At 44.5% G+C, this 15203-nt stretch overlaps 1 protein-coding gene across 7 annotated transcripts in view; it reads right to left on the reverse strand.

The window, feature by feature from the left end:
- Positions 1-15203, reverse strand: part of MIB2 (MIB E3 ubiquitin protein ligase 2) — a 111570-nt gene that overhangs the window by 65536 nt on the left and 30831 nt on the right. For 3 of the 7 annotated variants that reach the window (XM_075839594.1, XM_075839593.1, XM_075839592.1), the window contains exons 1-2: positions 9709-9839; positions 1300-1382 (exon numbers count right to left, since the gene is read on the reverse strand). The exons of 1 other annotated variant lie outside the window; for it this stretch is intronic. The gene's annotated coding sequence lies outside the window, so the exon portion shown is untranslated. Of the gene's footprint in view, positions 1-1299; positions 1383-9708; positions 9840-15203 lie in introns of those variants that run through there. 3 more of the 7 variants (XM_075839598.1, XM_075839591.1, XM_075839595.1) reach the window with 1 other exon arrangement.

A 15203-nucleotide genomic window follows, 5' to 3' on the forward strand; every position in this document is an offset into this window, starting at 1 on the left:
TTGATTGCAATTAGAGGGAATCTGTAACAAAGAGCGACCCCTTCACCCAGCTCAACCCCGGGCCGTGTCCCCCTGCTAATGACCAGACAGTTCTGCTTTTTTACTACATGTGGATTTGAAGGATACAATTTTTTTTCTCGATCGTTTGTTCAAATCTTTTTCTCCGATTTCTATATTAGACCCTTTTTTTTTTGCTTTATTTTGTAACATAGAGCAGGCTATAGGCATATGTGACGCACCTCTTGGCTGAAAGGGACCACGGCCGTATCCACAACACCTCTATGGCAGATTCACTTTGTACATTTACATAGGCTAAAAAGTCTACACACCCTCTTAAATGACTCGGATATAGATTACGGTAAGGCTACGTTCACACGCTTAGCAAAAAACTTCTGAAAATACGGACTGTTTTCAAGGGAAAACAACGCCTGATTTTCAGACGTTTTTTTAAGCAAAGTTGTGTTTTTCGCTGCATTTTTTACGGCTGTTTTTGGAGCTGTTTTTCTAGTCAATGAAAAACGTCTCCAAAAACGTCTCAAGAAGTGACATGCATTTCTTTTTGGCGCCCATTTTTTTTTACGTGGCCATTGTTCAAAATTAATGCAAAAAAAAAAGGCCCGCCGGCACAGAACGCCGTTTTTCCAATTGAAATCAATGGGCAGATGTTTAGAGGCGTTCTGCTGCCGATTTTTTGGCCGTTGACCGAAAATAAGCCGTGTGCACATACCCTAAAGGCAACCCATGTGCCTGCTTTGAGTCCATGGTGGGAGGGAGAGGCTAGCTTACGTGGGACAAATACCATTTCCCCATGGATGGCAGGGTTTTCATGGGAGTGGAAAGCGGTCTTGCATGGGAAGAGGGACTCCGATCCTGGACCCTTCTCTCATTAGATGTGTGATGGCATAAACCAAAAAAGGAGCGGGGTCCTACCATATTGCTATGGGGCCCTAAGAGGTTGTCTCATCTTTCTCCTCCATGAATAATGTGAACCTGTTCCACAGGAATCCCTGCACTAGCAAATAAGGGAATGGGATAGTAGCTTGAGGGACAAGTCCTTTTTGTTCTGCAAGGTATGGGTAGGCAGATCAACAAGCCCCAGAAGACGGTCCTGTTACGAGGATAACACGGACCAGGACCACTCTCCGCCATGTTCCCCCCTGGCTTACATGAACTTCTACAATGGAATTGCTCATATTATAGCATACTAGTACCCACAGCCTTGACAAAGCTAAAGTTGGTCTACACAACCCTCCCGTGTGACCCTAGAACATCTGAACTTTTGTACTGTTTGCACCATACCTCTCTGCTCTCTGTTGCAATGTCCTCACTGGTCTCTGCAGGGTTTAGTTGAGAGATACCATGTGGTGTATTGGAGTTTGACCCTGAAAGGGAAGTAAATATGTCCATGTGGACATTACAGAATTAGTACAGAAGGTCCTACACAATCTTTTGCAATGAACCAAGTATGGGGTGATATCAGAACATTTGATGATGAGAAGTTCTTGATATTGGAAAGTTGGTTGGGACCCTCTTGTGAAACATTGAGTGTACAAGAACAGGATGACGTCTCACGGAGTGTCAGAGTCGGCAAGACATCTTCCCGTGTTTGGGTTATAAGCTTTAATATAAATCAAAAGATCCAACCAAAGATCCCTCAACAGGATATCCATCGGAAAAACAGACAAATGAAGTTATTTTAGCTTGTAAGGATAACCCACCCAGAGTAGGAGGGTTCAAGTAGGAAGCCTGTCTCAAAGCATTATGGTCCTGAATTCTAGAATGATAAAAAATGGAACAAAGGGATATCTCGACAATAAACAACTATGGCTTCCATAGGAAATGCCATAAAATGGCTGGTAGGTGTAGACCTCATCAATGGGTCCCTTAACTATTGGGAGAACAGGGGTCCCGTGTCCCCCATTGGGCATGAGAAGCCATATAGCAAGTGTAAGGAAGGTTCACACGAGCATATTACGTCCGTAAAGGACGGAACGTATTGCGGCCGCAAGTCCTGGACCGAACACTGCAGGGAGCCGGGCTCCTAGCATCATAGGTATGTACGACGCTAGGAGTCCCTGCCTCTCCGTGGAACTACTGTCCCGTACTGAAAACATGATTACAGTATGGGACAGTTGTCCTGCAGCGAGGCAGGGACTCCTAGAGTCGTACATAACTAAGATGCTAGGAGCCCGGCTCCCTGCAGTGTTCGGTCCGGGACTTGCGGCCGCAATACGTTCCGTCCTTTACGGACGTAACATGCTCGTGTGAACCCAGCCTAAGGAGAAATCGGGAAGGGTTCTCTACAGTTAGAGTAGTTAAACTATGGAATGCCCGACCATAAGAGGTAGTAATGGCAAACACTATGTCACCATTTAAAAAAAGGCTAGATTTTTATTTACTGACAAATAGAACTGAGGGTTATAAGTAATCTGGCAATGAATGACGGGTAATGGATTTGGAAAAGTTGAACTTGAGGGACCTGTGACTTTTCTCAACCTATGTTACTACGTCCGTCACGCACATCTCTCTTTATTATAGTCTATGGGAGTTACAGAAACAGTCCACAGTGTTGTTGTTTTTTTTTTACACCTGCCAATTTTGGCTGTAAAAACGAGCGCCAATCAACTCGTTATCTCCTTTCACAAGGAGCTATGATCAGTAATGTATGGAGACGGGCAATTGTTACTCCGATCACTCGTCCCCATGCATTACCATCATGTCGACAGGACATCTCACGGCTTACACAGAGAGACGTGCTGCCGTCAACGATAATATTTTCTGCTGCATAAACAATACAGTCAGCCGATGAATGAGCGTTTGCCGGATCATTGGCCCATGTAAAAGGGCCTTTACACTCTTCAAAGCCTGTAGCTAGAAGAAAGAGGGGGCAGTAGGTGAGAGATACTCGAAAGCAGGATAAGACTGCACAGGGTTTTTCGTAGTCTGTATGCAAATGCATTAGGACATTTTTCATTAAAACTATTTCCAAATCGGTTGTTGTTTAATTTTAGACGCATTGGAGCAATGAATAAAAAAGTCAACATAACATTTAAGAACTATGGCACTGCCTGGTAAGTAACTAAAAGGCCGGGTGGTTCATTGCCTTGTTAACGATAAAAATTTGAACAAAAAAGCTGAGTAAATCCTGCACTCTGATTTCTAAACCTAATCTGCTCTTGGCAGTAATTTTGGAACTTGCTAGAGAGGTCCCCGGAGCGCTGACCTGATAACTGCGATACACATGGGGAGACAGAGCCGCCCCAGTAACACAAAAATACGATAGCCATGTATTTTCCAGCATCAGATCCTCTTCCCTCATCCTACTGCCTCTTTAGTGCTGATCACTGACGTTTTAGGTGTTGGTACATATAAAAACACAGTCAAATCCCGTTATAGTAGCATGAATTGGACAGGACAGGCATAAAATATATGAATAATACAATGGTAACAAACTATGATACTATTACTATATATTTATTTATAGAAGTCTCAGAATTTTTGGACTGTTGGATGCTAGATTACTTTTTTACTGTACATGTTTACAATACACAAGCTCAAACTGCACTAGATAAAAAAAGAATTTATCATCAGAAAATGTTACTGGTATTTTGTTTTTTTACTATCCACATCCTGATCTAGTCCCGTTTTCAAACTGAACACCAGGGCAGCTACGATAGGCTGACCTACCTGGTTGTTTTTTAGCTCAATTGTCAGCTTTGCTGTATAGACTGAGGTATGTTGAGCAGAGTCATCTCATTATGATTAGAGGGTGGGCGAGCTAATCACAGCTCTATTGCACTGCTGGAGGCCCAGATAAGGCCGGATAGTAACACTATACACACAGATACGGCTTTGTATACATCTCCCCTGCAACTCTCTGGGGAGGGGTCTGTACTACAGTTCTAACTGGAGTCTGTAATAAACTATGACATTTCTATGTCAATTGACTCAAATTCATTTCAGCCTTTATAAAGTAGACACAACAGAATGGAAGTGTGTGTCTCCAATATGGCCGCCTGCAAGTATACAAAAATAAATTGCCATATAGGGGTTCTCCGACTATAGAAAGCGATGGCATAAAGCTAGGCTATGCCATAACCTCATAATCGGTGGGGGTTCCACTGCTCGAACACTATCGATCCCCAGAGTGAATGGATCGGGCTGCTTAACTCGCCAATTTCTCCTGCACTGCGATGCCCCCAGCCATCCGTGAGGCAAATTGGAACACAGCCCCATTCACTTGAATGGAGCTTTGTTGCAGTTCCCTGCGCAATGGGTGGCCAGGAGCGTCAGTGCGCAGGAAAACTGCCAAAATAACCACTGTCCCTTCATTTTCGAATAAATGGGGGTCCTAGAGGTTGGAACCCCAGTGGTCAGAATGTTATATCAAATCCTACCGATATGTAATAACATTCTAAGATGGGAATACCAGGAATGTATGTGATAGCAGTTGAGAATAGAAACCTCTGTAGCTAATTAGATCAAAGAAATGATAACGGCACCAACAGGGTGAGCAGTAAAGTAGATTAAAAAAAAAAAACAACCAGCGAATAGAAATGACAGCAGAAGGAGATTAATGTGTTGATTTTGTGGGAGGCAGTGACCTGTCCACTTCTGATTAGATTACTGAAAACATGACTATCTGTATACAAGCGGCGTCATGAATTGGGCGATATACAAGACCTTGCAGGCAGAATCACATCATGGAAACATCCACAGGAGAAGCAGCAGAAGAGTGAGCTGAATTTGTGCAAGGCAGTGACCCACCTATTTATGGGATGCATATGTTAGGGAAGAAAGGGCTAACTATGCCTCAAACGACTGATCTTACCGACACTTTAACTACAGTTCCAGCACCGCAGTGTAAAATACTGGTTCAGTACACACTCTGTATAGGGGACATGTAAAGTTTTTAGCATTGAACGGAGAGAATATTGAAGGTATTGTTAAAGGGTTTTTTTCTGGAAGTAAACATGGATGATCTATTCTTAGGTTGTGTGATCGGGAGTGGTTTGACCCCAGAGACCTCCACCAATCTGCGGAACAAAGGGCAGAATGCCTCAGTTTCTTCATTCTGCTGAATGGTGGGGGTTCAGGAGTTGGACCACCACCCATCATACATCGTAAGAATAGGCCATCAAAGCGTGTTCCTAGGAAACCCCTAAAATAACTTCCTAATACATCTGTTTATTGCCAGGGGTCACCCCCTAATGCTGCATGTATGCAGGGAGGCTGACTGCATCCCTATGTAGACACTATTTGACATTGAATGACATTTAGGCCCCTTTTATATAAAAAAAAAAAGTATTTATGACATTCTCCTCGCTGACAAAATGGGTCAAGGATGATGATGCAGAAATAGAAAGAAAAAAGTCAGTAAAAATCTCATTACTTTCAATGTGACTTATCGGTGAAACGCGCTGCCTCCTGTAATCCAGAAATTCTTCACTTCCCCATGAACGAGGTCTTAATAACTGTAAGGCTGAGTTCACACGTTGCGGATTTGTCGCAGATTTTGTTGTGGATGTGATGCAGATTTCACCCTTTTGCATTGCAAAGGGTAAAATCCGCAATAAAAAAATCGGTGACAAATCTGCGACGTGTGAACTCAGCCTAATTCTGACTCCACTGGAGATAATACTGTGCACATTAAACAATATTTCCTACATGCGGAGGATTCACAAGAATGGATGACACCACGGAGAAAAACTTGGTGCAGTCGTCATTTTCTAGTAATCTTTATAGGCATCGGGCTGCCGGGAACTCAAGATGTTCCAATTATTAACCTAATGGCTACGTAAACCTTTTGAAAGGCAACTTTTATTTATTTTTTTTAATAAAAAAGTTGTATCAGTATGTTTTGTGTAACTTTGTAACTACTTTTTATTAAAAATTCTTTACTTGTTTAGATAAAGCTGTATCTAGCGCTATACATTGAATCCGTCAGTCCTGTGGACATGACGGGTTCGGTGTCAGCGGGTCCTGAGTGTCTCTGACACGCAGGATCCACACCTGATACTGTATGTCAGAGATACTCAGGACCCGCTGACACTGAACCCGTCAGTCCCGCCGACCTAATGGGAACAGGATTTAGTACTAGATACAGCTGCTCTGTATAGAGAATACTGAGCAGCTGTATCTCAAAAAGTAAAACTAATTTTTAATAAAAACTATTTCGAAAGTTGTACCAAACTCACGGATAGACATTTTTCTATACAGCAGGAATCGGGGCCCATTGCCTCCATAGAATCAGCTTCATAACTGTTTATTAGTAAGGGGGTGAGCCAATGACCCAGGTGGATTGTTAGAAAGGCGTAAGGGGGTGATCTATGATGGCCTATTGCAGCGGAAAGGGGCCCATATACTGCTACTGGGATCGTCTGCGTTTAGGCCCTACTAATGTGCAATCAATGGGGAATCCGGCGATCAAGAGAACAAAGGTGCTGCGGCGCTCAAGGGACCACTGCAACCCACTCGTGGTTTATCCAGGCACGCAACTCGTCCATATAAGCGGCTTAGCCCGGTACCACAGCGCCATACTAGTTCAGAGCACCACAGTCTCGTCATTCTGCTGATTGGTGGGGGTCCCGGGGGTCAGACCCCTACTGATCTCTCTAATGGTCCTTTAACACCTGCCCGTAACAAACGCTGATTAATTATATAGCAAGTCGCTCGGCGCTTCTTCAGCTCCATTTACAGTTTTATTATTTTCGCCCACATTTAAGATGCAATCGGCTGTTTGATCATTTGTTGGCTAGTCGATGGCCATTTTTACACGGCCCAACTATCAGCCTATATAAAAGGGTCTTAAGGATGGAACCAACGTATATTACCAGAAACTCCATAGGATTACATATAAACGATTAGGTTTGTTATAGTGTCACTGTCACGAGCAGTTGTGCCGATCCGTTACAGGACTGATCGGAGGAGAGACGCTAACAGAGCTCCCCTCCAGAAGACCCTCCCTCAGCTCACTACACCTCCAAACTGTGGCTAGGGGGGCTATCCAGTGACCGCCCTGTGCCCAATATTCGAACTGCCCATAGGCATTGCCGCGGCCTCTTCTTAGTTTACTAGGTACAGCGCCGTACTTAGCCGGGAACGGAACAGCAATCTCAGGAAAAGCCGCTACAGAGGTGTGCGGCGTTGTGCCTGCTAAACTAAGAGGCCGCGGCATTCGTTGCTGCGGCCGCTTCAGTTAGCTGATCTGTGGTGGTTCCAGGAGTCGGACCTCCACTGAACTGATATTGATGACCTATCCTAGATTACCAATATAATAGTCCCGGAGAACTCAGTATAAATTTTAAGAAAGGTTCTTTAGTTCATGAAATGAAAAACATGTCTTAATATCTTCTATGAGTTTTTTAAGTTTCAGGCCCAAACCCTGAGGCTGCACTACTGAGAGATGCTGAGGACAGCATGTCCTGTTCTTATTTCTATCCGATGCAGCGTTGTCATGGAGAACTTGTCTGTATCCAAATCCCCAAATACAGCGATTTCCCCACATGTACACGAGTCACGTCAGGTAGGACGTAGATTTAGTGATTTGGAGGACACAACCGTACCCGACAGGAATCAGAAGAGGACACGTTGTCATGAGAGTGTCTCAGTAGTGCAGCCTCACGCTTTGGGCCTGTAACTTCAAGTGGTGTCGGACAGCTGTGTACGGTGTAGGGGGGGGCTGTATAGCAACGCTTACCATGTGGTTCACCGGTTATAATAATAGTACTAACCATTTAGTGGACGATACAGCACAATCCAGCACCCCCCCTCCCCCGTCATCCACAATAATGCATGACGGGAGGTAATAATTAATAAGAATTAACCATTTAATTGTATTCAATAACTCCCTAAACATAACATACACCTCTCCAGTATCATTCACTTAACCCATTTGTAACAAGCGATGTCTTTTCTTAGATGGTTCAACCAATGATAACGACCCCCAAAAATAATCTTCCGATGCGATATCATATACGTGAACTATATCCAGCCCCGAACACGGGTCCACATTCCAGTTTCACGTCTTTCTCCTACCCTTAGCTTATATGTAATAGGTGACAACAAATATGGCCATCATTACAGCTCTCACAGGGGTTTGTCACCTAACTTTCCCAGACTACTGAATGGCAGACAGGCTTAGTTATGCAATAATATAGGGACAGATGAAGCATGGCTGTATATAAATAGGCAGATTTCTCAAGAAGGTGTCTAGGAAAGTTGGGTGACAACCACTTTGGGAGTTGTAAACCAGTTGTCACCCAGCTTTTCCAGGCTCCTGAATGGTAAATTTGTTTTGTTAACCAATAATATAAGGACAAGTGGAGCATGGCTGTATTACAAGGCAGATTCCTCACACAGGGCTCTAGAAAAGCTGGGCGAGAACCCATTTTGGAGCGGTCATTCAGTTGTCAGCCAGCTTTTCCAGGCTCCTGAATGGCAGATGGGCTCAGTAATGCAATAATATAGGGACAGATGAAGCATGGCTGTATAATCAGGCAGTTTGTCAAGCAGGAGCCTAGGAAAGCTCGGTGACAACTCCTTTGGGAGCTGTAAATCAGTCATCGATCTTTTCCAGGCCTCTGAATGGTAAACTTGTTTAATTATGCAAGTGAAGCATGGCTGTATAACAAGGCAGGTTCCTCACTCAAGGGTCTAGAAAAGCTGGGTGAGTACCCGTTTGGTTCCCCCAAAAAAAAATAAACTTCCAATGCGATATCATATACGTGAACTATATCCAGCCCCAGAACTAGGGTCCCCATTCCAGTTTCACGTATTTCACCTACCCTTAGCTTATCTGTAGTGTGTGAAAACAAATATGGCCATCAATACAGCTCTCACAGGGGTTGTCACCCAACTTTACCAGACTCCTGAATGGCAGATGGGCTTAGTTATGCAATAATATAGGGGCAAGTAAAGCTTGGCTGTATAACAAGGTAGAGTCCTCACTCAGAAGTCTAGGAAAGCTGGGTGACAACCCCTTTGGAAGATGTAAATCAGTTTTCACCCAGCTTTCCCAGGCTCCTGAATGGTAAATGTGTTTAGTTATGCAATAATCTAAGGGCAGGTGATTCATGGATGTATAAGACGACTCAAGAACTGGATTTTGGGTTCGGTATACACACTAAAGGCTTTTCTAAATGAATACATTTTTTGTTGTATTGTAATGATTGCGATGATATACGTAAACAGTAATATGGCGATCGTACGATACCTCCTCTGCCGCCATTTTCTTCTAGCGATCGTTCTGTGTATTGCGCCCATTTAAATATTCTCCCCGATGGAATATAGTCCCATTGGTCACAAAAACAAACATTTTATCGCCATGTATCAGCGTGAGCGCTCGTAACCGATCATATTGGCGAATGATCCTGCGTCTGTAACCAGTTTAACCCTTTATAAAATAGGAATGACTGATAAAAGTTATCATCTATAAACAATAACACCAAGCAGCCTGTGAAATCAGGTGCATGCAAAAATTCTCACACCCACAAAGCAGCTGATATTTTGGGGTGCCAATATTTATTTTAAAGGGGTAGTACCTGCAAGGTTGATGATGGCAGCACTGCCCCTCACTGAGAGGGGAACAGTATGGCAAAAGTGGCATTGTCACCTGAAAGTCCCCGGCTACAGTGCCAGCGATGCCAACCTATGCCAGGGTGCAGTACAACGCGCTGCGGCATAGAGTAAGGAGCATAGGGCACTCACCCGGTGTGGATGTCAGGACGAGCTGTGTCCCCCGCTTCCCTGTGCCGTCCCCAGTGCGTGTCTTCTCACAGCCGCATTTCCCTTTCCACTTACATCGTTCTCTCTGACAGTAGAGACAGCTAAATCCTGGCCGCACAGGGGCCGACGGGAGTCGTAGTTCTCGTACTCGTTGACGCGTATTATGAAGGCCGAGGAAAGACTACAGTTCCCGGCGTGCCATGCAGTGGGGCCGTCTGTAATGAGCTGTGAGGGTTTGGGGCTCCCCTAGTGCTCTCTGCAGTGCCTACATAGGAAAGCCCTGAGTGAATAGTGACTAAACAGGAATCATTAGTGTGAGGGGACTGGCCTCCTTACATGGCCACTGTCTTATTAGTGCAGACATTGGCATGAAACAAGCCTATAATGAGCTGCAATGGCATGTAGGACTATATAGGACTGTCATGAGGGTGCTAATATATATGCACAAGGCCTTGCTGTATATGTACAGCACCTGGGGGTCTGATACCACATACACAGGACTGGTTATACTTATACAGTAAAGCTCCTATTTTGAAAATGGCATGAATAATAATTCCCTATATTCCGTATTATATAAAAATGCTTCCTCGGGAGTATTAGGGGCGTCTGACAGGAAAAAACATGTACACCACTGCGGCGAGGACGAGTCGTCCTGACGTGTGACCGTAGTAGCTAATCGCTGGGCACAGCAGTGACGTTAATAAGGTTGACACGATAGCGATGCGGCTGGCACGGTCACGTGGCAGGACGACACATCATCGCTGCCGTGGTGTAAACAAAGATCGACGGGGACTAGGAAACCGTCACCGCGGATTGGGTTTTTCATAGGGTTTTCTGTTTGTTTTTGTAACACAGATTATTAAAAAAATAATTTCAGTGCTGGGAAACAAATATGTTAAATAGAAGTGGATCTAACTTCAGATACCCCGACGATCGCATGTGGTCATACATTTCATGTAATGTAGTACTACATGCAGTCATTTAAATGAATGGCCGAATACATAATATAAGGATGGGCCGGAGCCGCACTTTGTTAGAGATTCTCCGCTTTGGCTCATGGAAGTCCTAAGTCGAGGACTTTTCTTTCCGACATTAATTTGCCATACTAGGGTATTAAGGCATTAAGGTCACAAGCTATGCTTCCTAGCGCCCGTATTTCGGTCCGTAATGCCTTCGAGTGTCTTCCACAACCGTTCTGTATGTCTGTATATATTACGGCTGTGTTGTTTCCGTGTGTCATCCGTGTCACTATCTTGTCCCATCCCTCCTGGAGACCACCATAGGAAGGTCACGTGATCTGTGAAGGGATTTCTCAGGCGTTTTCTTGCCATGTATCCGCAAAATGTGGACAGAACACAGATGTCTTTCATGTGCTGTTCCATTATTTTGCCGGACCCATGGACTTGAATGGGCGGCACGGTTTCCCGCAAAAACGGACCACGATAGGACCTGTTCTATAATTTGCAGAACGGAACAACGAATCCGCAAAAAAACATTGATGTGTGCATGGCCCCATAGAAATAAATGGGTCAGTGTGCTCTCTGCAGAAAATGCGGATAGCACACTGAAGAAAAACACGGTCACGTGCATGAGATCTAAGGGGAACGTTTACTAGAATTTAATTTCTATTATGGATGGTAAACATGGCAGATCTGTGGGTTCGGGTATAAGACTCTGTTCACACTATATAACAGAAAACGCAGTGCTGGATCCGTTGTATGACAAATGCCAACAACGCCTAGAGGAAACAATGGATTCCGTTACATTTCTGTTGTTTTGACGCAGCGCTAATATCTACTCTCCCCAACAAAACGGATGAAATGGCCTCTTACCATGGACTAAATCTGTCCATATATATTAGATAATTATCACATCTATCATCTAATGTGTATGGGTGCAGAATTGGCCAAGTTTGATTACAACATGTCTGATCCTTTGCTCTCTGGGAGTTAAGCGGCGCCAGCGGTGTTTGGCTGCCCCTAATCCTGCTCTGCTTATGGCAGCGAACATGTAACCTTGGTTGATCTGAGTGGTACAAGCATGGCTGTTTATGGGGGATTCAGCTGTGGGCCAAAGTGTCTAACATTGAGCATGTCAGACTGAGCAATGTCTTGTCCCTGTTTTACTCTGCACTGTGAAAAAGTGATTGACAAGCCCCGGTATATACGCGTCTCTCCTAGATCTACTCTAGGCCCAGGTTCTGACACGTTAATGGACCGAATCCCAACAGTACGCAACATAGATGAAAAGTGGGGGCACCTTCGTGATAGGATTTATTAACAATATGGGTAAACGTCACATAAGCTTATGATGCAGCCTGTGTGAAATGATAACAACACTCTGTAAAGCTATACATGCTTTGTGTATGGACTTTCAGAACCTTTTCCTTGGGTGGGTAAAGAAACGTCAGACCTACAGTACCAGTCTGGATGGAAAATCCGACAAGTTTCATATATAACTTCACCCAAAACCCCCAAATCTGCCGTTTACCCTGATACATCACTCTGCCCATATTACAATAATACAGGTCCAGGAAGCTGAGATATGGGGCGCTGTTTGGTGGAGGTTCTCACACTGTACGCCGGCTTTAGCTGTCCCTGCCTGACATGGAGGCAACACTGTGGTCACCAGGGGTTTTATTTCCTTTACCAACAGAAATGTCATAAAGACTTTCCTTTACCCATTGGCAAAGATTTTTGTTCGCTGCCCTAGTCCTGTATCTAAATACCATGGTTTGGCTTTTTTTTTAACCCCCATGGCACCCAGAACCTGGTGCATATGCCTCGCCAGCCTTTCTAGCTCCTGGGATCTGCACGGTCAAAGGCAAATGTAGATTCTTGTAACCCTTTTAGATCCTCTTTTTTTCTTCGTCAGGAAAAAATAATAATACCAATGACCACAATGTTATCTCCAGGTGACAGGCAGGTACATGGACAGCTAAAGCAGCTTTTCAGTATGAGGACCCCACCAAACAACTCCCCATATCTAAGTTTCCTGGACTCCTGTGAACATGACATAGGGGTAGAGAAATATTACTTTAATTAAAGTTGTTGTACCAGAATCGCCAATTATCTCCTATTCACAGGATAGGTGATAATTGTCTGATCGCTGGGGGCCCCACTGCTTGGACCCCCACCAATTCCCAAACGCCCCATCCTCACTGTACCCCCTGAAGTGAGGAGGAGCCTGGATGGAGCAGCGGTCGAGCATGTGCTGCCGCTCCATTCAATGTCTATGGGACTGACGTCCTTCCCATACCCTTTTAATGGAGCGGCATCGCGGATGCTCAACTGCGTCTCCATTCAAAATCCTTAACTGAAGTGAGGAGGAACAGGGGGTTTGGGACCACCATTCTTGTGATCAGTGGGGTCCCAGTGGTTCGGTTACCAGTGATCAGACAATTACCGCCTTTTCTGTGGATAGGTGATGATTGTTGATTCTGGGAATATCCCTTTAAGGCTATGTTCACACTGAGTTTTTTGCAGGCAGAAATTCTGCCTTAAAATTCCGTCTGGAATTTTGAGGCAGATTTTCATCTGCCTGCACACTGTTTGCCGTCTTTTTTGCGGCGTTTCTCGCCCGCGGCCAATGAGCGCCGCGGGCAAAAGACGCCACGAAATACGATTTCTCTGCTTCCCATTGATGTCAATGGGAGGTCAAAGATGTAAACGAGCGAAGATAGGGCATGTCGCTTCTTTTTCCCGCGAGATGGGAGGCATTTTCGGCCGTTATTTTTAAGTGTTTTCCGATGCGGTTTCCGCGTCAAAAAACATGGAAAAAAACCTCTGTGTGAACTGGCCCTTAGTCACACCTGAATTCCCAGATTTCTAGTGTGTTTGTGTATTTGGGCTTTAATTTTTGTCCACGATCACCTGAAGATTAGGGGTCGAAAATGCTGGGGGCACCTTCAGCTGTCAGGGCATGCTGGGAGTTGTAGTTTTTCAACAGCTGGAGAGCCACAGATTGTAGACAACTGCTTCATAGTTACAATAGTACATATTTGTATTTATTACTGGGGTTTCCCTGCAGCTCAGTTTAATCGCACGCTTCATTTACGGGAAATACATGATTTTATTTTCACATAATATTTGGCATACATTATTACATTATGCTGTATTTCACTCTGACAATATTACAAATATTGCATTATCCAAGTTTTGGCTTTGATTATCTAAGAATAATATTCTTTTATGATTTTTTTTGACATTCGCTATGCATTTCTTTTTACTGCCTGCAATAAATACACAAATGCAAAAACTGAGAAGAAAACAAAGCACTGGAATGTGATAAGAATTGTAAGTCATTTTGACTGTAGATACATGTAAGTTTTCATTATTTCTCCACCAGAGGGCACAATCTCTGCTGAATGTATTTTATGCAACGTTACATATAGAGTATAACCCTCATGATCTATTTGACTTATTACCATATTTACACAGCGCCAACATAGCCCCTCACGCTGTCTGAAGAATCGACTCACAGCGCCCCCTCTGTTTGGAAGGGCTCACAAGCTAATTTTGCTATAATAAGCCCACATACACACTATAGGCAAACACGACTATAAGGTTAGGTTCAGATGTGGCGGAACTGCTGTTGAATAACGCTGCGGACAGTCCGCAGTGGAAATCCGCAGCAGCCTTTTTTTCCATTCGTTTCTATACCCTAATAGATGACTTAGTTCAGACGTTGCGGAAAATAACAATGCAAATTTAGGCTGCGGTGCAGAATTTTCACTCCGCAGCATGCACTGTTTGTTGCGGAGAAGCAGCGGAATCTCACTGCGGATTTCAGTCTTTGCAATGCAAAGGCTATAAATGTCGAGTCACACTATTATGACCAGCAGCTAATATCCAGAGTAACCGCCGTGTGCAGCACGGACAGCAGCTAGACGGGCGGGGGGTGAGTCAATAAGTTGCTGGTCGGTGGTCTCCGGTATCTGGAGCTGTGCTGACTGCAATGCATCCCACATTTGCTGGAGGGTGCGTGGGGGGGGGGGATCCATAGAGCGAACAAGACGATCGAGGTCCCACAGATTCTCAATTGGGTTAGAGTCTGGAGAATTAGGGGGCCAGGGAAGTACTTGGAAGTCTTGGTCGTGCTCTACCAACCACTGTCGGACATTTCTAGCCGTGTGACACGTTGCATTGTCTTGCTGGAAGATTCCATCTGCCCCAGGGAAGACAAACATCATGTATGGGGGGACGTGATCTGCAACGATGGATTCATACCCAAATCGGTTCAGAGCCATCCACATGGATGAGTGTGCCCAGAGAATGCCATGAAAACATCCCCCGACCATAACGCTGCCGCCGCTAGCTTGTGTTCTTCCAGCAATGGTTGCAGGGTGTTTGTTCTCTGATGCCTTGGACGCCTCATTAGAAAAGTCTAGGTGCATAGTCATAAAGAATTTAGGATAATGAAGAAGAGTCAAGTTCAGTGATAATTAGCAAGTAATGAAATTATATTTCACTCTAGCA

The sequence above is a fragment of the Rhinoderma darwinii genome, chromosome 10 (assembly GCF_050947455.1).
Source record: "Rhinoderma darwinii isolate aRhiDar2 chromosome 10, aRhiDar2.hap1, whole genome shotgun sequence".
In the NCBI taxonomy this organism is placed as follows: domain Eukaryota; kingdom Metazoa; phylum Chordata; class Amphibia; order Anura; family Rhinodermatidae; genus Rhinoderma; species Rhinoderma darwinii.